We start from the raw sequence: 24789 nt of genomic DNA, 5'->3' as shown, positions 1-24789 counted from the left end.
GCAAATGTACCTCCGCACACAGTAGAGTGTGTTTAATGCACCTCAGTCAGACTATAGGATACTGATGGATGAGGGATGTGAGATTTTAGTGAGTGATGCAGGTGTTAGGAGTAGGACCCTTAAATTGGGAAAAGAATCGACCAATGCATTTCATGGAAATCCCATTGAGTCTCTGAACGGGTGTCTTCCTTGGCACACGTATGTGATGGGGTTGGGTTAATATGTGTTGGCCATTATGCCAGCGTATGGTATCAATGTTGTTCTTTACAAGGTTATGTGGTATACATACATACTTGTATACCGATGGGTAGAGGAGGGTCATTCAACATTACTGGTCCTTGAAACGACCCTAAAGGCTGCGTCTCAGTGACCCCACAGCAGTTGCCCGTCAGCTTTTGAGATGTAATATAAGTTAGTCCGGAGAGTAGTCTGACAAAAAAGATTGACCTAATTGATGAGACTGCGAGGCAGATTTGTGTCATATTTGCCTTGAAATAACGTAGTCACATTCAGGGTTGTCTGGCTTGTGCGATGCCCAATACATATAATCCTCCGATTGGCGGTCTTCCCATCTGTAGGCAATTTAAGAATGTCTGAATACCTGAGCTACCCAGTCAGCGAGTATACTATCTCTTCCTGGGTGTACATTTTCTTTGACCAGTTGGCCGGTTCTCGCACTCTCTTTTGCGAAGTCTTGGAAAAATACTGCCAAACGCTATTTTAATTGGCTGGGTTTAGGGGTTAGAAGCAAACAAACGAAGTTGAATTGTTCTGGCTTTCCACATGTGCCCCACTTTCAGACCAATACTAGCTACATTGAGTCAGTAGGTGGGATTGGTCTACACTTATGGATATTCTCAGACATAAGTAATCAGAGGGACGTCTGGCCAAGAAGAGCAGTTTCAAAATGTCTATTATTCTAAACGGCCAGAAAGGATTTAGTCCATTAAACCTTGTCCTGTATCAAAGCTACTGCATCTGCTGCTTAATAGTTGAGAGCTCGTGAAATCCTATTTACCCCAAGGTTAAAATAAACGACTTAGTGCCTCTATTAACCAATAATCCTCCCCGAGCTGTATGGCCCATTATTTATTCACCAGTAAAAAAAATCACATTGAAACCCACACTTCAAAGAAGCAAGACGCCTCTTACTATACTTAGCCGTTCTGACACACTCCAAGATATATTTGTTATCTTACAATCACAAAATGCTGTTTAATTTCGATTTATATAGCACCAAATCACCGGCAGGTCTCTTAGCGCTTGCTTTGGGAACCCGTCCTGGCTTTCCCTGTGAGATAACCCCTACTGGGCATCCCCAAGGTGAAGACCAGGCATCCCATCGCAGTGGGGCCGTAGTGGAGATTAAGCAAGCTATTGCCCAGAGTTGCAGAGTGTGAACCCATGATTCGAGTAGGCACTGAGGCGAGAATTATCGAGTCCGTGGACATTTTGAGCTCAAGACCCTGCCGCGTCGGGAATTGAACCCTGGTCCCGGGTCTGACCTCTGCATCAGGGTCTGCCTCCTCTAACCAGTGAGCCACACTCATGTGACAGAAACATAAGAGAAAGTCCACCTGTTCTCTGTTTTGTATATATTGACTGTTGTCCTCCAAATGATAGGAGGCTATTGAGAATATGAATGGTGTTTGTTCTTGTAAATATTTTGACATTTATGTTTTTCACGATTTTGGTTTTGTGATTTGGATGTGATGTATGTCTTTTACATGTATTAAGGTCATATCGAACTATTGGTATCCCTCCATGCCATAATGGAATATTTGTTCTTATAAAACGTGATAAAGTGTTCAATTGAATGTGAAATAAATTACATGTACCTGGAATTGATCGTCTAGGCACTTTGGAGTAATGGTAAAATAATATATCTGGTCATTTACTTGTTTTTGCTATTAGTGAGGTCCAGGCTAGATAGAGACAGGACCCACGCCTTTGTTTGATAGCACTGTTTCATCTTGCATCACTAACTTTACTTGAACCCCATGAATTCCTATACAGCCCCTTCTTTTCAAAATTTATCGGATATTTCTATATTAATTTTACTACCAAATCTGAGTAGATGATACCCACTTAAGCACATTGTTTTAGCGGACATCCTTGGTGTGGTATTACCCCAAACTGTTCCCTTTAACACCTCCTGTTTTGCCGGGTTTGTTTTTTTTTACCTTAGGATTCAGTGCACTTTGTCACTGCTAACCAGTGCTAAAGTTCTAGTGCTCTCACATTCAAACATGGTAAAATTGGCTTACACCAAATTGGTGCATTTGATTTACTTGTAAGTACCTAGACAATTGTACTACATGTACCTAGGACCTGTAAGTTAAATGCTACACGAGAGACTGCAGGACTCATTATGCCGCCCACTAAAGGAGCCTTTTAAAACATGTCTCAGGCCTGCCACTGCAGACTGTAGTACCATTTTTAACTAGCATTTTGACCTGGCAAAATAAATCTTTTGCCAAGCCTAAACCTTCCTTTTAATACTTATAAGTCACCCCAGAGGTAGGTCATAAAAACTCCTAGGGCAGGGTGCATTGTTATTTAAAAAGAAGAGCATGTGTGCCCAGGCCTTACTGTATAAAGTATAAAATTAACATGGGAGGTTTTCACAGCCAGGGTATGTACAACAAATCTCTCTCATTAACTAATAGGTTACCTCATTACATTTAATAAGTACTAACTTTAGATTAGGAGCAGATGGAAATATACTGTTTACATTCAAATTAATTGCCATTTAAAATCCTCTTTAATGCTAAAGTCATATTTTAAGTGAGAATTCTGAAGATGTCACTATTAGAAAGATGGCATTATCTTGTCCCAAACATGTGTGCCTTCTGCCAGTGTCCTGGGTCACATGACTGAAAATGGCTCTGCTGCTGGGGTTTGTGTATTGCTTCCAGACAGTAAGTCAAAGGGGGATTAATTGTTGACAGGATGGGCCATCATAGCAGGATGACTAGGGAGGGTTGTACGCAGCCCCACTTACACTTCAAAAGGCTTTGCCACCTACACAAAGGAACCAAACACTATGCCTGCCTGAGTTTTTTCACGCCAGAAAGTTTGAAGCCTTGACTGGGAAACAACTTTCCAGAACCAGATTTTGGGGTAGGACAGGAATTCTTCCCATACAAAGGTTGGGCACAGGTAAAACTATTGGATCTCCAAAGCCACTCTTCAGAACTCTCCTGGACCTGTGGAAGTCACAAAAGAGGGACTTCCCTGCTGCCAGGGAATTGCCCTGCTGTTTGAAGGACTGCCTTGCTGTCTGAGAAGGAAGATTGGACCTGGTTGCCTTAATTCGAGGCTAATCAGAGTTACTCTAAAGGTCAGTTGTATGACCGTCTGTGTGAACTAAAGAGACACAAAAGGTTTCGGAGGCCTCCCAGCAAATGTACAGCTGGTCTGCTGCAACTGAACATGCCTGGACCGCAACTAGAGCTGACTGAGTCCAGCTGTCTTCTGCTGGAGTGTTTCCCTGATCCCAAGAAGTGACTCTGCATGTCCTGGACCATTGGCTGGCATCCAAGTGTAATCCTCCTGAAGTAAAATTGTAAATTCTGGAGTTTGGGCTCCTCGGGACTGTAAACAGAACCATTTGCACTAAGACCTTTCTGACCATGACAAACGCCAGCATGAAGCTGTGATGAAATAGTTCTTCATGTCAACAGTGTCTGCCAGTGACGACCAGCAATGCAAAACCTGAACTTCATGCTACAGCAATGCCAGCCTGCAACAACCATAACACAAGGCTGTAGCAACGACCGTCCGTGACGCTTGACCAGCTCTTCTCACTAGAGCAACAACTTTCCCAACTCCCAACTTGCTCTTCGTGCTACAGTGATGACGTCTCCTCCTCACGGCCTCCTCTACCAAGAATCCAACTCTCTGTGCCGGATTATGAAGGTAAATTTTCAGCTGAACTAACTTGGTCCCTGTATCCGACCCGTACTCCATCACAGTTGGCCCGAAACTTGTGACTTTCCCCCAGTCTAATGCAACAAGAGTGTTAGTGGCACTTTGTGCTTTTAGGTGCTATTTTCACTAAAAACTTTAAAACTGAATATCTCTGGTTCTACTGATTGGATTCCTTTCAGTTTGGTATCATTTTATTTATTAAAATTTACACTGTTAGGGATTTTTCCATGTTGTGTTTTCACTTTATTATTGTTTGTATGCTGCATAAATACTTTACACATTGTCTAAGTTAAGCCTAACTGCTTTTGTGCCAAGCTACCACAGGGTTAAGCGCAGGTTAATTTAGTAACTGTTGAGGTTCATCCTGACAAGAATTGTGGTTGTTGCCTGAGTGGGACTTTCACCCCCTGTACCAAAAGCCAATTTCCTACACACATACATTAACAAGCACCCTCCCAAACAACCCTCTATATCGGTAGTTCGATGGCAGAGAGCTGGATGCAGATTAAGGTGGGTACACCACAAACCCATAAAATGAAATCTTACCAAACCCAACTGATTCCTTCCATCTTTTTCAGGTCAACTTCTGATTACATAGCCAATACTACCATACAATAGCTTTTATTTCTTAGAGATATAGGGCCATATGTATCAAGTAAATTCGCATTCGCAAAGGCCAAAATTCGCAGAATTTCGGCCTTTGCGAATGCGAATTTGCTAAATGGTATGTATAAAGCAAAATCTGGTGCAAAACAAGGAATCGCAAAATTTGCGGCCCTTATTTTGCAATTGCATTTAAGGAATCGCAAATTTTGCGATTCCTTAAATGCAATGTATGAAGCTAAAAAAATTAGCAAAATGTCCTTAAGGAATCACAAATTACCACCAACTTCTAGTTGGTGGTAAGTTACAAATTCCTTGAAAAATGCAAATTTTTGCATTTTTCAAAGTGCCATATGACACACATACATTCCCCTAGGGCATGTATGTGCGCCACATGTGCACCCATGCGTATTTCAGGGGTGCAACAGGGTGTCCTTTGGACACCCCTGCACCCTTGAAATTATTCTCAATTTGCGATTAGCAAATTGCGAATCGCAAATTGAGAATAACTTCCCATTCATTCCTATGGGCCTCCTGGCCAATAGAAATGAATGGGAAAGTATTCCTTAATTGCGATTCGCAATTTGCTAATCGCAATTAAGGAATTTTAAGAAATCGCAATAAAAATGCGATTTTCTACATACATACCAATTTGCGAATCTCAAATAGCGATTTCTTAAAAATCGCTATTTGAGATTCGCAAATGGGTACCTTCATACATATGGCCCATAATGTTAACTTGTTCGGTTGAGTTGGCACGGTACCAACTAACGATCAGCAAAATTAGGTTAATATCTAGAAAAACTCGATCACTTCAGGTGTCACTATAGTATAGTACAAATGTATCTTCAATAATAAAAATGTTATAAAATTGTTCGTTTTTGTATGTAAATTAAATTTTTTTACCACAGGCTATTCTTGTTATTCTGTTATGACGTGTTGCTCAATAATCTAGAAGTCTCTCACCCTCCTCCTATTGAGCAAATCGCTTCCAGTTTAGAAGCTCTCTTTAAAACAACCGCTGTTCTACATGTCCTACCTAATGTGAATGTTCCTCTTGTCCTTTATCTAGCTTGATAGTTTTTTATCATCACATTAATTTAGTTTAGTAAATCAACAAAAAAATGAAAAATGCATGCCAAATGACTGTGTCTGTCTCACTTAGGATTAAGTGCGTTACAGGAATAAGTGATAAAGACTTTAGATATTGTTTTACGTGCTGAAAACTGTAACAATCAAACTGCATTTTAAGAACACCAGCACAGTGTTAAGCATACGCAAAAGGTGTAATGTAACCATAAACATATACATATGGCAAAAGAAGATAACCATAATTTCAAGCACGAGCTCTGTCGAGCTTGTTAGCCGCATCCTGGTTCAAAGCCGGTTCTCATGTTTACATTGTGAACTTCTATTAAAACAAAGCAAACATTCCCACAATTACCTTCCATACTTATCTGTTTTATTTGCCAAACAAATATATTATGTATACTCAATCAATGTTGAATATGTCTAACTTTGAAATAACAGCGTCCATGTCAACAAGGAGTTATAAGTTATTACTTGCGTTCAATATTACACTTGCATACACTGGTTGTAACCTGACTTATCTTTAGCATTGATTCAATAACAATTACATATTAGTCAATGATTCACAATATTACGTTCATAAATTCCCCCCATTGCTGTTCTGACTCAAATGCTAAACATAAAGAGTTCCACTAGAATTTAAGTAACTCACACCCAGCCTTACAAAGTAGGCCTGTAGCAACATTAATACTTTTAATGTATTAAAACTGACTTTTCTTTCATTACTTTAAAGAAGTGCTTCCCAAAGTTTTTACAACCACGATCCAATTTTTAGAACACCAACCCACCTAGGTATAATGACATGAGGATCAATTGTTTGTAAATGTCACAACATTGACCATAGCCATTGATAATGGTTTGTGACCAAGATACTGATTTGCCCATAAAAATGGCAGATGGTAAACTTCGGTGGAGTCTGGAGCTGGTACTCTTTTCAGAGTATTTAAATCACCAACTGTAACTTCAACCCAAAGAAGGAACACCAGCTGGCTGCCCCAAGATTCTAAGAGATTTTATTTACTCCAAGCCAGGCCAGAGGTCCATCTTACTTGGCAAGAGTCGCTAGAGAGCTCATTGAAGAGCAGGCGTTCAAGGGCAGGATCTGCCCCAGAGTAGAATGGTTAGACAGGTATAGTCAGTTAGGTCTACTGAGAGCAACCGTCTATTGTCATGTGATTGAATTAGAAGAAATGAAGAGGTTGTGAGGCAAGCCCAAGCTTAAGTCTGTCTCTTGGCCATTGTGAGCTCTAACTTGCAAACATCCATAAAACATAAAGTCACATTTTGATTGACTTTGGAACACACTTTTTGACAGAATCAGAGTACGTTAGGGTCATTACGGGGAGAACCCTAGGGCACTCTACCTATGCAGAGTACATAAGTGTTGGTTCACTTTGAGACAGTAAATCTAGCCCTCTGTCCATGCAGATATTAAAATAGATGTGATAGGCCCACTTTAGACTACATGACTTCCTCCCAGATTACATTGATTTTAAGTGGCTAGTCAACAGCAACACTCTCGCTGCATGTTGTAAAAAACGACAAGCGTGCACCTAAAAGAGCATACGATTTCCTTAAACATATAGGTGTTACAAGGTGTGCACTTTAGCCAACCGAACTGTCCCAGCAGATTATTCTAAAAAAATGTAAACAGAGTGTATTGTGATTTCAACACTTACATGATGCATCAGGCAGAAATAGCCAGTGGTGGCCCACCATGGGCTCTCATTTCACTTCACATTGTGTAATGGTCGTTCAATTCAATTCATGACATATATAGAGTGCATAGCTACCTCCGAGGAGGTATCCCGGCACTAGCAGAAAGATTGCGAGAGTGAGGGAGGAACTAATGATTACACAGCAACAAAATAGCTATAAAACAGAAGGGTTTAAAGATTGAGTCTGAAGACAGATTCCGAGGAACTGCATTGCAGACTGAGCCAAATACGTGAAGGAGCGCCTGCCTTTTCTGGCTTTATGTATGCGGAGAACATGCAGTAACTTGAGGTTGCTGGACCTCAGGGCTCTGGTGTGGAAGTAAGGCTTAAGTCTGCTCTTAAGGTAGAGAGGACCTTTATGAGTAAAGGCTATGATGATCAAAGTAAGTGCCTTAAACTGGATTGTCTTGATGACAGGAAGCCAGTGAAGATGCAGCAAATGAGGAGAAGTTGGCAGACGAGGAGGGATCCTAAAGATGAGACATGCAGAAGAATTCTGGATCATTTGGGGCGGTCGAATTAGGAAACTGGTAGGCCTGAATATAAACTAGTAGCATAGTCTAGTTTTGCCTTAACCAGGGCATAGACGGCAGTGTTCGGGAGTCCACCGGAATGAGGTGGAGCATCCTCCTAAGAGATCAGAGGGTGGGAAGGCAAGTGGCGGAAAGGGACTTAATTTGAAGCTCAAAAGAAAGATGTGTTTCGAATTTTACCCCAAGGTTTCTGGCAATTAAAGTTGGGGGAGGGGCAGCCCTCAGTACAAGTGGCCACCAGAGACTGGCCTCGGGAAAGAACTTAGTGCAAAAAAGGATATCGTATTTTTTTCGGAGTTCAGCTTAAGATAGCTTCCTTCCATCCATTCCACCACAGTCTTCAGGCACAGCTTGAAGGAACTCAGCGTTGCAAGCATGTTTTCATGGAACCTCAAAAAGAGCTGGCTGACATCCGTGTAGGAGACCACCCACACTCCCAGGATTCCACCAGTTAAGCCAAAGTCTCAAAATAAATATTAAAAAGATTGGGGCTAAGTGCCAAACCCGGGGGGACTACGCAAACCAAAGGTTTGGAAGAAGAGGAGGAAGGAGGACTGCTTAGGAGCGATCAGACAGGAAGGATTACAGCCAGCACAGAGCCCGGACTCTGACACCAGTTCTTTTGATTCTGTCAAGTAAGATGGCATGAGAGACAGCATCTAAGCCTGAAGACAAATTCAGAAGCATAAGCAACACAGGTGAGCTCTGATTGAGTTTTTCCTTAATAAATTCAGATTCCTCAAATAGGGAGGACTCAGTACTACAGCTTGTGTGGAAACCTGATTGGGAGTCATGCAAGAAGTGTGACAGCTGCTTGTTGACTCTTTTCTCCATAATTTTCACGATAGTAACAGTTCAATCATTAACTCCTTCCTTCCCACCCTCTCCAGTATGTGAGTTGTGATGCAGAATGATACATTAGTCTTTAAAATAGGCTGATTTGGTTGGGCCCTTTTGTGTCTGGGATTAATATCTAGGAAGCTTGTCATCATTTGTGTTTTTGAGGTTCAGGGGAGCTGCACTATACTAGGTGGGGTTCGGTCTATTCGCTCACGTCCCAGAGGAGATGGTCGGGCAGGGGAGTCTCCAGGGGACTGCAATCTTGACTGGGAATCTGAGTTTTTCATACTATCTACTAGTGCCCCCCATGCTCAGGCCATGTAAATTGTACTTAAAAGCATCTCTAACATTCCTAAAAAGTACCTTTCCCTTGCATCCTAACCAATTTCTCAAGTTCCCTTCACCAGGTGGCCATTCTATGGCCTACTGGGAATTTGTGATGCTTGGTGATTTCCCTCTTAGCTAATATAATACCAAATCTTGGAATCTGCTTGTGACTTTCATTGTAGATGTATGGGGGAGCCAGCCTAGTAGACTTGGAGAACAGGTGGGTTTCCTTCTCTATAACCTCTTCAGTGATAGTCGTTACTTCCCCCCAGTAGGCCTGCAAGTTAGGACAGTGCTGCAACATGTGCATGATTTCCGCCTCTATTTTCTTGCACCTCGGACAAGCAGAGTCAGCCATGTTAAAATATCTATTAATGCATTATGTGTGAGGTAGACCCTATGTAGAATATAAAAATAAAGCAGTTTAAAGCTGGCATTTTTAGACACTTTTGGTACTCTTTCTAATATTGTTACCCAGTCTTTCCCAGAAATAGGAATCTACAGGTCTTCCCCCTGTTTGGTGTGAAGATTAAGTAACGGCGGCAATAGGTCCCAACGTATAGCTCTATAGAGTGTTGTCACTGCTCGGTATGTCCCAGCAGCCGATACAATATATTGGCAGGTCCTATGAGGTTGGGGTTCTGTCAGTCCCATTTTCCAGTGCTTACGGTATGCTGCCGTCACTGTTCTGTGAATGAGAAAGTGGCCCGGTGGGAGGTTATAGTCTGCGAGTATAGTCCTGACTCCATGTAGGACTCTTGATGTGTCTTTCTGAAAGAGGAGCAGATCGTCCACATATAAAGCTATGCGATGAGAACTGTTGCCCATTTGTATCCCCTCATACCAATTCCCCGTATTGGAATAAGAGGCCAAAGGTTCCATTGCTAACGCAAATAGCAATGGGGATGGGGTATCCCTGCCTTGTTCCCCAGCTTATCGTAAGTTGACCCATATTAAGAACCCATGTCTCAAGTATATGGGCTTCAGCACCCAATAAAAATAGCCTCATTCCAAGCTGTCAAATGTTTTTTCTATGTCAACAGAAAATACAGCTGCTTTACTATGGTCATAGCTGTTGGCTTTCAGGAGTGTCAGTAGTCGTCTTATATTAAGTGCCATATTGTGGTCTGGGATAAAGCCCGTTTGGTCCGGGTGCACTAGTTTGGACACATGAGGAAGGAGTCTGGTAGCCAAGATTTTCACTTAAGATTTTGTGGTCAGTATTTAACATTTACAGCAGTCTATAAGACCTGTAATCATGTGCTAGCTTGCCAGTCTTTAGTAAAGGGATCACCTATGCCTCTTTCATGGAGGCAGGCACGTTTTCAGTTTCTCTGGTGGCTTTACAGAGTTCCATAAACTTTGGGGCCAGATCTGCTTTATAATTGTCATAGAATTCGACCAGAAATCCATCAGATCCCGGCTTCTTACCTTTCGCTAGCTTTTTGTTATTGTCGCTCGAATTTCTGTTATGTCATTGTCCAGTTCCCTTGCTTACTTTGCCACTGGATTTAAGCTAGCCTGGATGGTGAGGAGTGTTACAACGAAACCGGTCCCAGGATGCTTGTTTCCTGTCCAGGGAAGACCTGGCTTGGCAGTTCAGTCTGAACTGTTCCCATGAGGCACAGGGTCAAGACGGATTTGCACATGGCTGTGTCTGAACTGAGGTGGCGAAGTGAACTAAAGAACGAAGATGGATTCAACCCAGATCTGTGACTGGGGTGACTGTCTGAAAAGTTTCAGCAATCCATCCACCATCTCCTTGTGTTTACATTGTCCAGTTCCTCATCTTCTTACTGTGTGAGGGTGCCAATGGGCAATGGTGACAGTTTGGCCCGAACCAGATCACTATTATGTTCTATGGAGCTTGCTTACACTTCAGCGTAGTAACAGAGAAAATATTGGTTAATCTCTTTCTTTCTGTATCGTTGGGTTGCACCATCAGCTTCTATTTCTACAATCATTGAGACCCTCTTCGAGGGGTTAGCGAGTCATGCCAGAAGGGATCCCATGAAGGCATTACACCTGGCTCGCCAACTCCTCTTTACACTGCAGCAGCCTTGGTTGAAGATCAGGCCATCCAGGCCTATGACCCTCAATGTCCCTCGGCACTAGCTCAGCTGCCTAAACCTCCAGCAACCAATTCAGCTATCCACTTGACTCTGAGGCTCAATTTAAAAGCATCCCACTCGACTTGTGGGGAGGAGGCTGTGCTGCTATCATCTGTAAAGTATTGTCTGACATTAGTCTTGATTATTTCTTGGCAGTTGCACCCCTGCACGAACCCAAATCAACGTGCCTTGGGCATATGCTGAGTAAGTGGTGAAACAAGCTGGACCTCTCCACCGTCTTCGCAATACTGCCCCCTCTTTGGCCACCAAACTCTTATTCCTTTGGGGTACAAGGTCATCTGTTGCCAGGGAGCTCAGTGACCAAATCCTCAGGACTACAACCTATTTGAAATAACTCAAAAACACAACATTCATCCCAACTGTATTCGAGAGGCAATGAGCCCAGGCAGAAAAATCGGTTGCAAGGCCATGAAGGGCGCAGAAGAATCTCTCCACAAACATTTGCACCGGCAGCTGAGCAGGACAGTCATCTTACAGTGCTGATTGGAGGCCCTGGCCCCGGTTATATATAATACTTAAATATAGTTGGCCATAGGGTCAAAATGGCCGGCTGATGAGTGGTCTCCAAGCCCTCCAACAAGGAAAGAGAGCAATGATAATAGAGAGAGGACCATTTCTCCTCGGATACCAGAAAGAAAAATAGGACTTGAGTGGACTATTACAAAAGAAGCGGCCATATTGAAACATTCTCTAACAAAGAAAAGAGGCCACTGTTAATGGAAAGAGGACAACCGCACCTCGGATAACAGAATTAAAAATAGGACTTGAATAGGTACTCAGTACAAAGAAGCAGCCATTTTGAAACAGCCTCCAACACAGGATATGGAATGTATTAGAGTTGCAGCCATACTAGCCGTAGTAATTATTTCTGATTAGTGCGGGCCATTTTGTAACACCATTGCCCCTAGATAGCCCTCTATAGATTGAAGGGAAAGCGTAGAGGAAGTGGAAAGAATCATATATTTTTTAAATCTACATTTGCTCTTCCGTCAGTCATGGCAGGAATGTGCTTGAAAACATCAGGATGTAATTCCTACTCCATAGTATACCCCCCAAACCTCTCCAAAACCGCTACTAAAACCTTTAAACACAATCTTCTGAGACGATACCCAGAGACTCTGATCTCTGACCTGTACTATAACATGGAAAAGGGCATTGTTGAAAATGACCTAATTGTCTTCACCAGAAAAATAGCTGGTCTACCTTTAATCGATATGATGAGCACAATATCTCCAAAATCCGGTTGTCCATAAAACCGAATAACCACTTTAATGACCCACTCTAACTGTATGTTCTCAACCAACCAATTTATCATACCCATATGGACCACAATAAACAACAAGTCCTTAATTCAAGGTTCCATACCTAACTCTCTAAAATTGGGCCATGCCATTCCCATTCTGCAAAAAAATACACTGAACCCTGCTGGTCCAGACAATTTCAAACCAGTATCCAATATTCCACTTCTAGCGAAAGTGCTTGAAAAATGTGTGCAACAACAACTTAGCCAACACATTGCGAAATTGAATCTGCTAGATGAATGTCAATGTGGCTTCAGGCCAGATCACAGTACTATAACCACAATCCTCCGTATCGTGGATGCTGCCCTACAGGCACTAGACAAAGACAAAACGTGTATCTTAATTCTTCTGGACCTATCATCGGCGTTTGACACAGTTAACCATGAGAAATTACTAAATCGACTCAAAAACAGGATGGGTTTAGGAGGAACCATTCTCGAATGGTTTAAGACTTTTTTGCAGTACCGCTCTCGAAGAGTCTCAGGGAGACTACCACCTCCATCACCTTTAGCCTTTCTTGATGTACCTGCTCCAACGTGGGGGTTCACTGTATTGCAAAGATTGGTCCTGAGGTTTGCTCTAGCTCAGCGAGGATGGCCTCCACATGAAGGATGGCTATGACTGGGTGGCAATGACTGATTCACCCAGTTCCAGACTTCCTGTGGGGACTGGAAGAATTGCATTCCTGCCTCTGTTGCCTTGCACAGTTATGTTAGGAAAATCATTGCATATGCTATCTGCTATTTTTGCAGACTTTCCTTTGCATCTAGGAAGGAGGACCTCTGGCTGTGCACTTCTCTGGAGAAGTCTGGGAATATTCTCATGACGCTGTTTTCCACAGTAATGTCCCCTTTGCGCCTGGCCTGGTTAAATATGTAGTCTCTCTCTTTATAGTACAGTAGTCATGCCACTTCTGGTCTTGGTGGGGCACCAGAAGCAGCGGTCGAGCTGGCACCCTATGCACGCTCTCTAAGGAGCAAAACGAGGAAAGGCTTTCCTCTGCCATGTCCTCTGGGAGCCATCCCTCTAAATATTCCACCATATTGGACCTTTCAATTTTCTTGGGCAAACCTATTATGCGGATGTTGTTCCTCCAAGATCTGTTTTCCGCATCTTCTGCTCGTAATTCTAGTGTCTTGACTTTGGACTCCAATGTAGTGCTCTGCTTGATGCTGTCTTCAATGTCGGTGGCAATTCTGCTATATCCCTCTCTACTGTAGTGACTCGCTCTGCCAAGTGTCAATGGTCATCCTGTAATATGCCCATGTCTGTCACCAACATGTCTATCTTAGCCTCAAATGCCTCCAAGAAACCGTTATAGCTTGCATGATGTCTTGGAGGGTTGGGCCTTCAGGGGGATCCTAGTACTCCTGTTCTGTCTCCTTGTTCTCTTCTAGTATTAAGGGAGACTTCCACTGGAGTGGTGTCCTATTTCTGGTCCCTTCATCCAGCAGTTTACCACAACATGGTTTAGGGGGGGCAGGCAATGAGCACTGGCCATAGGGCTGTTGTGTAGAGATGCAGCCAGATGTTGCTACTCCAATTGGCAATAGTGGGTATGCAGCCGCAGCCACCACCTTTCACCACAACCAGATGCCAGTATTGATGATGTTCATTGAAAGAGGGGGGTCGGCAGGATTACAGTCAAGTCTTTCAGGTTTTCACACCTCCAATGATCTGCTTGGACAGTTATCAGGTAGCTCAGTTCCCCTCACTTAGCCATGATGCCCCTCATATCCCAGTGTTGGGCAACTGTTTGTTGCTGCTCACACACAGTTCACAGTTTCTGCAGGGGGCTGTCTGAATACCCTGCAGTAAACATACCACCCTCCCCAACTCACGATTCCCCTTCAATAGTGTAGTTTTTTAATACGTATATTATGGGGCGGGGGGAATGACGACCTCATCAATGCCTTCCCGCAAGTTCCCTTTTCTCAGCTTGGGGAAGTCTGGGGCAGAGACACAGCTAAACAGCATCTTCAGCTGGCCCACAACCATTCACCATCATGTGCCATCGTCAGCCTGCAGATCACAAAAAATGTTACAGCCGTGTGGAGTCCCCATGAATATGTCCTCTTATTCATATGTGGCCCACAAAGTTCTTGGTCTCCTCCTTTTTATAATCTCAACTATGTTCTTCTCAGCTCACTCAGTGAGGGGTTCAGGGATACCACGCTCTACTCAGCCACTATAGCTCCTCGGCGTAGCTCCCTGACCCCAGGCGCCCTCTTATCCTGGTACTCCAGAGATGTGGTAGTTGTTCTGGGTGCTCACCCATAGGGCACGATCTGGGCCGAATTCTGAGCGATAAAGTGGAGGTAGAGAATAGAGGCGGTGGCATAGCAGGCAGGTCACAAAAGTGCTCTTGTGCAGCAGAGTGGAGTCTTGCTGTGTGCCTCAGCTCTTTCCCCACTTGTTGGGAGTGCCCATATTGTCTGGGGTCCTCTACTTTACAGCACTGCGTGGGCTGCAGCTCAGGTGGCGCATGGCCACAAAGCGAGTCTAATAGCGCCCCGGTCTGAGTCTCTGTTCTATTGCCGCTCAGTGGCAGTCACTTTGTTTAATGCCTTCGCAGCTCAGCTCCATCTCGGCACTTCGTCAATGAGTCTCTAATATTAGGGGATTCTGTGGTTAATGGCACCTGCGGCAGTAGGGAGTGTATCTCCTTCATTTAACCCACCCCTGGGTCAGCCAGCATTATCAGGATGGTATTGGATGGGTATCTTAAGGCTGGAGCACTGCTTTGTGCTTCCTCCACCATCGGCGTGAAGCTCCCAGCAGATTATTTTACATATATTCATTGTATAGCAGTGTCTTCCTATTTGCACAGATGATACATGCATGCACCTTACACAGCAGAACTATATTTTAGTTTAAGCAGATTTTATAAGTGTACACCTTCGGCATTGGTGTGTTCCCTTGTCTCCTCCTATAGATCATGCAGTAGTGCACAGATGTTAAAGGCAGATGTTTCAAAAATGTAGATATATCACTGAGGTTATAGAATTCCTCACATTGGGCAGCAGACCTCTCTCTCAGACTAAATAGCTTTTAGTGGTGCATACCTCAGACATTTCTGTTGCTCAGTAAATGTGCAGATACTTTTGATTCATTCAAGAGTGTTATGCAGTGACAAACAGGTCACGTAGCGGCCACTACAGACAACTGAAAGGAAAGGGAAAATTCAACAGATGGCCTATAGGTATAAGCATCCGTCATAGGTATAACTGTACTGCTGCTGTTGTGGGCAACAGTGAGAGGAATACTGGTGTGAAGTCGTCTGCCATCAAGTTTCCTGAACTGTGGGTGGCTAGACTCTGCTCTGAGCCTGTGTTTCAAGGTATTCCAGATCTTGGGTCCTTTGGTTTCTGGACGCCTAGAGACCTGAATGGTCACTGCTGCTTATGGTACAGATTTATAGAGCAAAGGCATGGTATAGGAGAATACGTACAGGCTATCCCATGGATTGCACAAACATTCCAAGGGATTAAAACAAAGACCAAAAATGTTATCGAGGTTCCACTGATGTTTTTTTCTTTTTTTTTGGTTAAATTTCTTTATTGTGTTTGCATTGAGAACATCAATATAAAAAGAACGATCCCACTCAGAGTCCCCCCTCCCCCCGATCTGACATTGCTGACTCCCTCTGCATGCACAGTATCATTGCATCCTGCTAAGAAGTGTATACACAGCCATTTAGCCAACAACCCGTAATAGGGCAGGCGGCGCTTCACCACATTGGTTAATCGTGCTTCTATTAAGAGACATTCTGCACAGCCCGCGACAGCAATACAAAAGGAACACCTTGAGGTCTATTCTAACCACACCTGTCTGTATACCACACCAAACCCTATCTCTGTGCGGCCCCATCGGTGCCCTCTTTGTTCGCCAAGTAAGTTCCTTGAGCAGGTGCAACCATCTGGCCCAGTCCACTGGCATCTCCGGTGAGTATAGCAGCACACTGTTTTGCATCTGCAAGAGGCTATGCCATGCATGATTCGTAACTGTTATAGAGCCCAATAGGCCCGTTCTGCGATCGAGCGGTCAGAAGATCGTGTGTTGGAGTGAGTCAGGGCTTGCAAAGAGAGTCTCCATGCGGACATGTGGTATGTTCCGATCCCCATGCAGCCAAGTGTGTAGATGAGACGCCTGGGCTACGCGATAGTATGCCTCCAGGTCCGGGGCCCCAAGCCCCCCCATTGAATATGGCAGAGTGAGTACCTTCCACCGGACACGTGGTTGTCCGCCCGCACAAGCTAGCTTGGTCAGCTGCTGCTGCAGCCGTGCAAAGAACGATTTGGGGAGGACCATAGGTATAGTCATGAACAGAAACATAAATCTGGGGAGCACTACCATTTTCATAATTGATATGCGTCCCATTAAGGACAGAGGGAGTTTGCCCCAGCTAATCACGTCATCTTCTAGCTTGCTAACGGCAGTACCATAGTTGGCTCTAAAGAGGATTTCTGCATCCATGTGAAGCTGAATCCCCAGATAGCGGATCGAATCTGTGGTCCATTGGAGGGGGTATTCCATCGGTGTTGGCTGCGTGATCGGTGTTAGTGGAAAAGCCAGTGATTTGTTCCAGTTGACCCTCAAGCCAGAGAGCGCCCCAAAACGGACCACCTCCCTGAGCACCGATGACAGGTTGGTATCAGGGTCACGTATATACAGCAGAGTGTCGTCTGCGTACATCGATACTATGATCTTATAGCCCGGGAATCCTATGCCCTCGTTTCCATGGTATTCTCGCAGGGCGCACGCTAGTGGTTCAGCCACCAGGGCATATAGGAGGGGCGAGAGAGGGCACCCCTGCCTAGTTCCTCTACTGATGGGGAAGGAGTCCGTGACCAGGTCTCCCATGCGGAGCCGAGCCCTTGGTTCGTGATAAAGCGCCCCTAACATCTGTAGGAACGGCTGCCCTAGGCCCATACGCTGCAGTACTATACGCATGAAAGGCCACTCCACTGAGTCCAAGGCCTTTTTCATATCTAGGAATACAGCCAGTGCCTTCCTATCTTGTCTCACATGTTGAATCCCGCCCAGGACTGTGCGTATATTGTAAACTAGGTTCCTGCCAGGAATAAATCCTGCCTGCTCCGGGGCAACCAGACCATTAGCAAGGAGCGCCAACCGGGTGGCCAAGACCTTGGCGAACAGTTTGGTATCAACATTCAACATCGACAAGGGTCTATATGAGCTGCACTCATCATGGGGCATTCCCGGCTTCAGTATGGTAACCAATAGTGCCTCCCTCATAGAATGTGGCATGCTGCCCTCCACGCATATGTCATCGAAGAGAGTCGACAGGTGTGGGAGCAGTTGATCTTGAAAGGTTTTGTAGAAGCCCGCCGTAAGCCCGTCAGCTCTCGGAGCACTGCCCGATCTCATGCTAGTCAGTGCTTCTAGGATTTCATCCTTTTCAATAGGATGCATGAGGAATTCTCTGTCAGAGTCGGCCAACGTGGGGATGTCGATGTGGCCTAGGTAGTCGTTAATTTCATCTTCCAGATCGCCGCTCTTAGAGGAGTACAGATCCGAGTAGTATCCTTTAAAGACATCCGCTATGTACCTCTCGTCTGTGATCGGTTCTCCCGCGGCAGAATTCACCACCGTGACGTGCTGGCGCCGTCTTGCACCCTTCATGAGATTGGCCAGAACCGCACTCGGCCGCTCTACCTCGCCATACACACTGGCAGTGGAATATTTACTCATGTGTCTGACCTCCCTATCTGCTTCTTCGTGATACTCTGCCAGCAGAGTCTTAATCTCTTCTCCACAGAGTTATCTGCAGGGTTACACTGTCTGCATTCCAGCATACCTAGTTGTTTCTCAAGTTCCGCCATCCTCCGCCGAATGGTCTTGAGTATGCCCGAGTGCTTTGACATCGCAACCCCTCGGATATAGACGTTGAAGGCCTCCCAGACCACCTGGAAGCTCTCAACCGAGCCTATGTTATTTTCAAAGAAAACATCTATGGCCTCAGCCAGCTCTCCCCTGAACACCGGGTCCAGTAGAGAATTAGGCGGAAGCCTCCATGTGAATGGCGGTATGGATCTGCCTGGAATGCGTAGTTCCAGCAGCACCGGTGAGTGATTGGATAGTGTTCTGGGAAGAACTCTGCAGTCTCTTATACTGTCAAAGTGGGAGGTGGAAGCGAGCCAGTAGTCTATCCTAGTGTGGACATTGTGATATGCTGAGTAGTGGGTGTACCCACCCTGCTGAGGATTTCGTGAGCGCCATACGTCCCCCAAGCCCAGGCGTTATTGCACTCTGCAGCTCCAGAGCAGCAGCAGCAGGTCTGCGAGTAGGACCGGACGATCTATCAAGGGACGGGTTCATAGTAAGGTTGAAGTCTCCCCCCCATAGTAGCAAGTTTCTCTGGTCAAATCGCTTGACCTTGGCAGCAAGAGTCTTATAGAAGTGTGGTGAATCAAAGTTGAGGCCATAGGTCTTAACTACAGTGAAATCTATGGCAGGGCCGTAACATCTAGATATAACAAATCTGCCTTCAGCATCTGTCTCCAATGTTTGTATCTGTAATTTGGACTTAGGGTTCACCCACGTCAAAACCCCCCTGGAGCTGGTGGTAAACCCTGCTACTGAGATATTACCCTCAAGCCCTCTGCATCTGAGCATGGGACTGTGTGTAGGGAGATGCGTCTCCTGGAGCAGGGCAACGTCTATGTGTTGGCGCTGTAGATAACTGAGGACCTTCCTGACTTTGTGGTTGTCATTCAGGCCACGAACATTCCAAGTGATTGCTGCTAGTCTAGGCGTGAGCGACGTCTCCCCACTCGTGGTGGTGTCAGCCATAGCACAATACAGTTGGGCATAAATGGAGCAAATTTACGTCAGTGCATGTCTCAGTCACAAAGTGCAAAGTCAGATTGGTCAGATTCCCAAGAATTACATAACAGGCTCCTCTCAAACAGGACCGTACCATCTGTCGTTGTGTGTAATCCAGCTTATTTTCCCTAGAAGAGCAAGTTTTTCCCCCCTACCAACTGCAGACCAACCTCAACACGGTCTCTTACCCCCCCCAGGACCCCTCCCTTCCCCTCCCACAGCAGACCAACCCCAACTCGGCCTAGCATGCTAGTGTCACCCCCCCAATACAATCCCAATTAACTCAGGAAAGCCCCAAAGGGGACTAACAGTGCACACAGTGCGAGGGCCGAGGTTGCCAGGAGTAGTAGTCTTAACTTCAGTTAGGGCCAGCGCAATCATCGCCCCCAGCGCCATCGCCAAAAATTTCCATCCCAACTTGAGCCGTCGGGGTGTTGCTAAACTACAATAACATGTCCTCATGTCAATGCGCCTACCGCCCGGAATGCTCCAGGCAAGAACCGTTAATCAATCTAACGCAGTATGCAAATTACTTGTAGTAGCGTGCCAAGTGCATACATTCTCAGTGAGGAAGTAATAGGTAAAGCGGAACAGTCTCACCCACAAGTCGAATCCTCTGGACTCCCGTGGTCCCCCCATAGAGTTATGGATATTATGCACTCCGGAGCCCAGGCGCTTCATGTGTCAGTGCCGAGCCCCAAGGCCAGGTCAGGGCACCCAGCAAATAGCAAAGTCTCAGCATGGAGCTCTAGCCCCAGGCCGTTTGATGCTTCTAGTCCTGTTTCTCCAGTTGGCTGCTGCAAACCTCATCGCCGTTCTGACTCCTGGGGCTGCCCCTGTGTTCTTTGGACCAAACTTTCAATGCCTTTTGGAGATCTTTAGGGTCCGTGAAAATGTGCGAGTGGCCCTGCCGATTAATTCTCAATTTTGCTGGATATAGCATGGCGTAGTCCAGCCCAAGGTCTCGGAGTTGTTTTTTGTATGGAGCAAAGTGCCTTCGCTCTTCTTGTACCTTAGCAGTGATGTCCAAAAACAAAGAGATGTCTGATCCTTCATATTGCAGTGACTTCTTTTCTCGGGCTATCCGCAGGGCCGTGTCCCTATCTCTATAATTCAGAAGCTTGGTGATGATCGGCCTCGGGGGAGCCCCCGGTCGCGGACGCAGGCCCAGCGTGCGGTGCACTCTCTCTACATTGAACATCAGCTCCCAGAAGCATGGTCAGCAGCTTCTCAACAAATAGCTCAATTTTCCTAGTTTGAGTAGTCTCCGACGCTCCCGTAATTCGTATGTTCGATCTTCGGGAGCGGGCTTCCAAGTCTTCCGATTTATCTTGAATGACCTGCAAGATTCTGTCAAGCTGCTTGCGATCTTTATCAAGGTTCGTTTGTGCTTCTTCTACCTCTGTTATGCGCCTCTCCGCCATATCCAGACGCTCCACATGTTTATCCACTCTTTCTGACATGCGGTCCATGCGATAAGAGAGCGCATCAATCTTAGAGCCCAGAGATGTCATGCTGTCTTGTAGGCCCTTCTCCATCGTCACCAGCAGAGCTTTAATGTCTGCGTAAATTGAACCTTCCGCACCTCTAGTCTGTGGCGTAGTCTCCATTTCCTGCACATCAGGGGCCTTAGTGCGGCGTTGTTTGAAGGGTAGTTTAGTTTAGTTTGAGTTTTGTCCCCTTTGCCCATGGTGCCCTCGAGGCCCTGAGTAAGTCCTGGTCAGGCCACTCGCAACGCCAAGCTCTCACAACGCCGAGCGGTCAGCCACACAACACTCTGGCCAGTCAGCACCGGCTACTCCAATTGGTTCACGCAGCAGACTTGGGCTCAGGGAAAACGGCGGGGCCACCAGACTGGGATAGAAGGACTAGCTCCTCTGGGGATCAGGCAATGTATCGCAATGTATCGCTCCTCCCTACAGCTCCTCCTGGCCGGCACGGGGGGCACACCACCAAAGCGCAGCCAAGGCTATCTATTCACTACGCTTGCGGCCGTATTGTGCTGCCTGGTCACTCCACCTCCAATAGCCACGCCGTCCCCACGTGGGCTCACCAAGCTGCCGCTGGTTCCAAGGCGCCCGTGGGCCCCACCGCACCGGGGTCCCGAAGGTTCCAGAAGACGTGTGCTGCCAACACAGAAGCTCTGGCCCACTGCACCAAATGCCCGGAAAGTTCAGCAGCACCCACGGGACACCGTGAGGCCCCGCAGCATGGGAGAGGGCAGAGGGGCCCCAGCAATCTGCAACTCGGGGTCTTCGTGAACGACTCCGATCGCGTGCCTACAAACTGCTCTTGATTGTCTCCCCCTCCGAATGTGCAGGGCAATGTGGGACGCACAGGACCAACCCAATCTCTTCCGGTGTGTCAGTGACTGCCACAGGCGCCCGCCGACACCCGCCGCCTCACCGGGTTGATGTCCCGCTGGGCCGCCGCACGTCAGGTCACGCACGCTGGCTGGCGCCCAAATCCAGGTCGGGGATTAGCGGCCTAGGGTGACGGCCTCCGCACTCTCAGCGCCGACAGCTCCGAGTGCCGTAGCAGCTCCGTTGACGCCCGCACCGGGCAGAGGAGGACTCCGGGCGAGGACACGCACCACTTTATCCCCTCAGGCTCCGTATGGACAGGATATTAAAGGTTTATGCTGGCGATGGCGCGGAGCTCCGGGATCAAGCGTCCGCCATCGGCGCTGGCAAGCTCCGCCCCACCAGGTTCCACTGATGTTATGGGCTACAACCTATAGATATATAGATAGTACACCTGTAAACTTCATACAGCAGAGCTCTCGAATTACATAGACCAAATACTCCGATTTCAGACAGCAGAGTTCTCTCACTAAACAGACCAAATACTAAGATTTTCAACAACATACCTCTCTCTTTACACCGACCAAATAGACTAAGATTGCAGACAACAGAGCTCAAAACATACCTCTCTCTTTACACAGACCCAATAGACTTAGATTTCAGACAGCAGAGCTCTCTCCCCACACAGACCCAATAGAGACTGGTATCTGATATCATTCCATTCCATTCTCTTTTGATTATTTTACTCCAACACTGGACCGACAATGTTGTTTTGTGCCGATATGTTATGCTTTTTATGCTTTCAATATACAATGTTGCCATGTATCTATGTATCATGTTATGCTATGACTATGCTCTTTTTGCTCACTTCCCACCAAAACTGGTAGATTATACCTACACTGTTATCTTAAGTCGACACACCTTTGCTCACTTTAAGCCAACGCACATTTCTCATACACACCACTGCAATGTATCTGTGTCTATAAAGTTGTACTTGTATTTCCCCTATATGTCAATCATGCAACAGCTTTGATTTCGTCAGTGTACACAGCTGCTTTGAATCTGTGCTTACTCCATGTATTGGTAACTACCTAATGTAACTCTTGTAATCTTCACTTGCCAATTATGTAAAGTGCTCTGATACCTTTGCGTCAAGTTTGTGCTATATAAAACAAACTTAGATTTCAGACAGCAGGCTTCCCCCACTTACACAGACCTAATAGACTCAGATTTCAGACATCAGCTTTGCACAGAAGTTGCAGCTGTACACTAAAACAGAAAAGCTGCGTAGCTCAGTTTCCACAAATGACAAAGCTGTACGCTGCGGCCGGCAGTGGGAGTACCTGCAGGGCGTTGATGTAGGGAGGGGGGAGGTTGGGGGGTAGTAATGTATGGTTAACGGAGCTTCCCAGGTAAGTAAACATTTAAATAAATAAAACGAATTTCGTTGAGTGCACTGCATCCCCAAATGCGATGCAGTGCGCGCAACGAAATTCGTTTTATTTATTTAAATGTTTACTTACCTGTAAAACTCCGTAATCCATGCATTACTACCCCCACCCTACCCCTCCCCACGTCACCGCCCTGCAGGTACTCCCACAGCCGGCCGTGGCTGAAAGCTGAGCATCAAAATGAAAGGTGGATAGGAGGAGCACTCGAAATTTTCAAAAGTTTTAAACTAATTTTACAAAGGTTGTTATTCCTTTTCTCTAAGCGTGCTGCCGAGGTAGCACGTTTGTCCAGTCCGTGCCTACACCTAACATCATATCTTAAGTGTCTATGACACTTAACCTCAGCGCACTGTAGCTATGCGCGGTTGTCTTTGGAACATTCCGCTTAAAATTGTTAACACATGTAATCCACAACTTTGAATTTTCAAGTTGTAAAGTTTATCAAATGATACTCAAAAAATTATTATTCAAAACTTTACACAGAATTCCTCTGAAACAATATTATTCATTCAATGCATGATTATACAATAAAACGAAATTCACATTTTAAACATTCACAATTCTTTTGCGTAGATGACTTTTCTTTAGTGCCCAATGCATTTCAAGCTCTTGGAGCTCTTCCTCAGGGGCCTGTGGACTGAATTATAATTATTCTATCAATATTTGATGAAACAGAAAACCCAAATCATACTTATATACAGGGTATATTGACATCTTGTGCCTTGAAAAACATGCTGGTGGAGTGAAAACACAAATAGCCCACACCGCTGTGAAATGCAACACAATATGCCAAAATTACGAAAGAACTGACTCACTGATGTCGAAGGCACCAATATCTTCAATCTAAACCATGGAAACAAGTGTGAAAAACATATCGTTTACTCCTCAAAACTATCCAATTGTACCTGAAAACAACTGGCCGCTCACGCTGTTCTCTCTTACCTTACTGCAAAACTTTCAGTGCCAAGAAACGGGATGTTCTACTCTGGTAAGGATCTTGTGTATTCTGAAATAACAAAACATCTCACTCAACTACGGGTTCAACAACCCTCCAAACCGTATCACTTCTATCTTGTCAGCCTCTTACCGTTTTCCGGTGAGCTAAACTTCCAAGCTTCTGCTGAACAACTCGTCTCTGCAATCTAGCTGCCACTCGGTACACCGACCAGCTAAGTGAAACCATCAGTGATCACCCTCCATACAAAGTGTGGCGACTGGGGGTAGAAAATAACAAAGGACTAAACCAAGTGACTACTAGTCCCGAAACTGCGGGCGCCATTTTAAAGAGGTTAAACACGGCAACTAATGAACGCGAAACAGCCTCAAAGTGAAATAAAAATAAAATAAAAACGCCAAGAAATCATGTGAAAGGAAAAGAAAATATAGTGGTGTGTTTTTGGCTACTCCTGCACAACATTTTCAAGATATTTTAGGTATTCAAAACAGTATACATAAATGCAAGCATCGTGCTGAAACAGACTCATTGGGTAAAAAGGCCTCATATAAAACACGATAAATCTACTTTCTCATTTAACCCTTTGGGTTCCTGTGTGGCCAAAAACCTGATCCAATGTATCTCTCTTTGAAGGAGGGACCTGGTTAGATCAACCCCCTCGTGTATTTTAACGACTTCCAGTATGGAAAACCTGATCTGAGCTATGCTATGATTATTGTCATTCCAATGTTTTGCCAAATTACTTTTCACATTTT

The 24789-nt window shown here is 45.4% G+C and overlaps 1 protein-coding gene across 1 annotated transcript in view; it reads right to left on the bottom strand.

The window, feature by feature from the left end:
* The window catches only part of SLC16A7 (solute carrier family 16 member 7), a 579533-nt gene that overhangs the window by 529236 nt on the left and 25508 nt on the right, over positions 1-24789 (bottom strand). The window lies entirely within an intron of this gene.

This window comes from Lissotriton helveticus, chromosome 1_1, assembly GCF_964261635.1.
Source record: "Lissotriton helveticus chromosome 1_1, aLisHel1.1, whole genome shotgun sequence".
Classification (NCBI taxonomy): Eukaryota; Metazoa; Chordata; class Amphibia; order Caudata; family Salamandridae; genus Lissotriton; species Lissotriton helveticus.
This window is presented reverse-complemented; position numbering and strand designations above follow the sequence as displayed.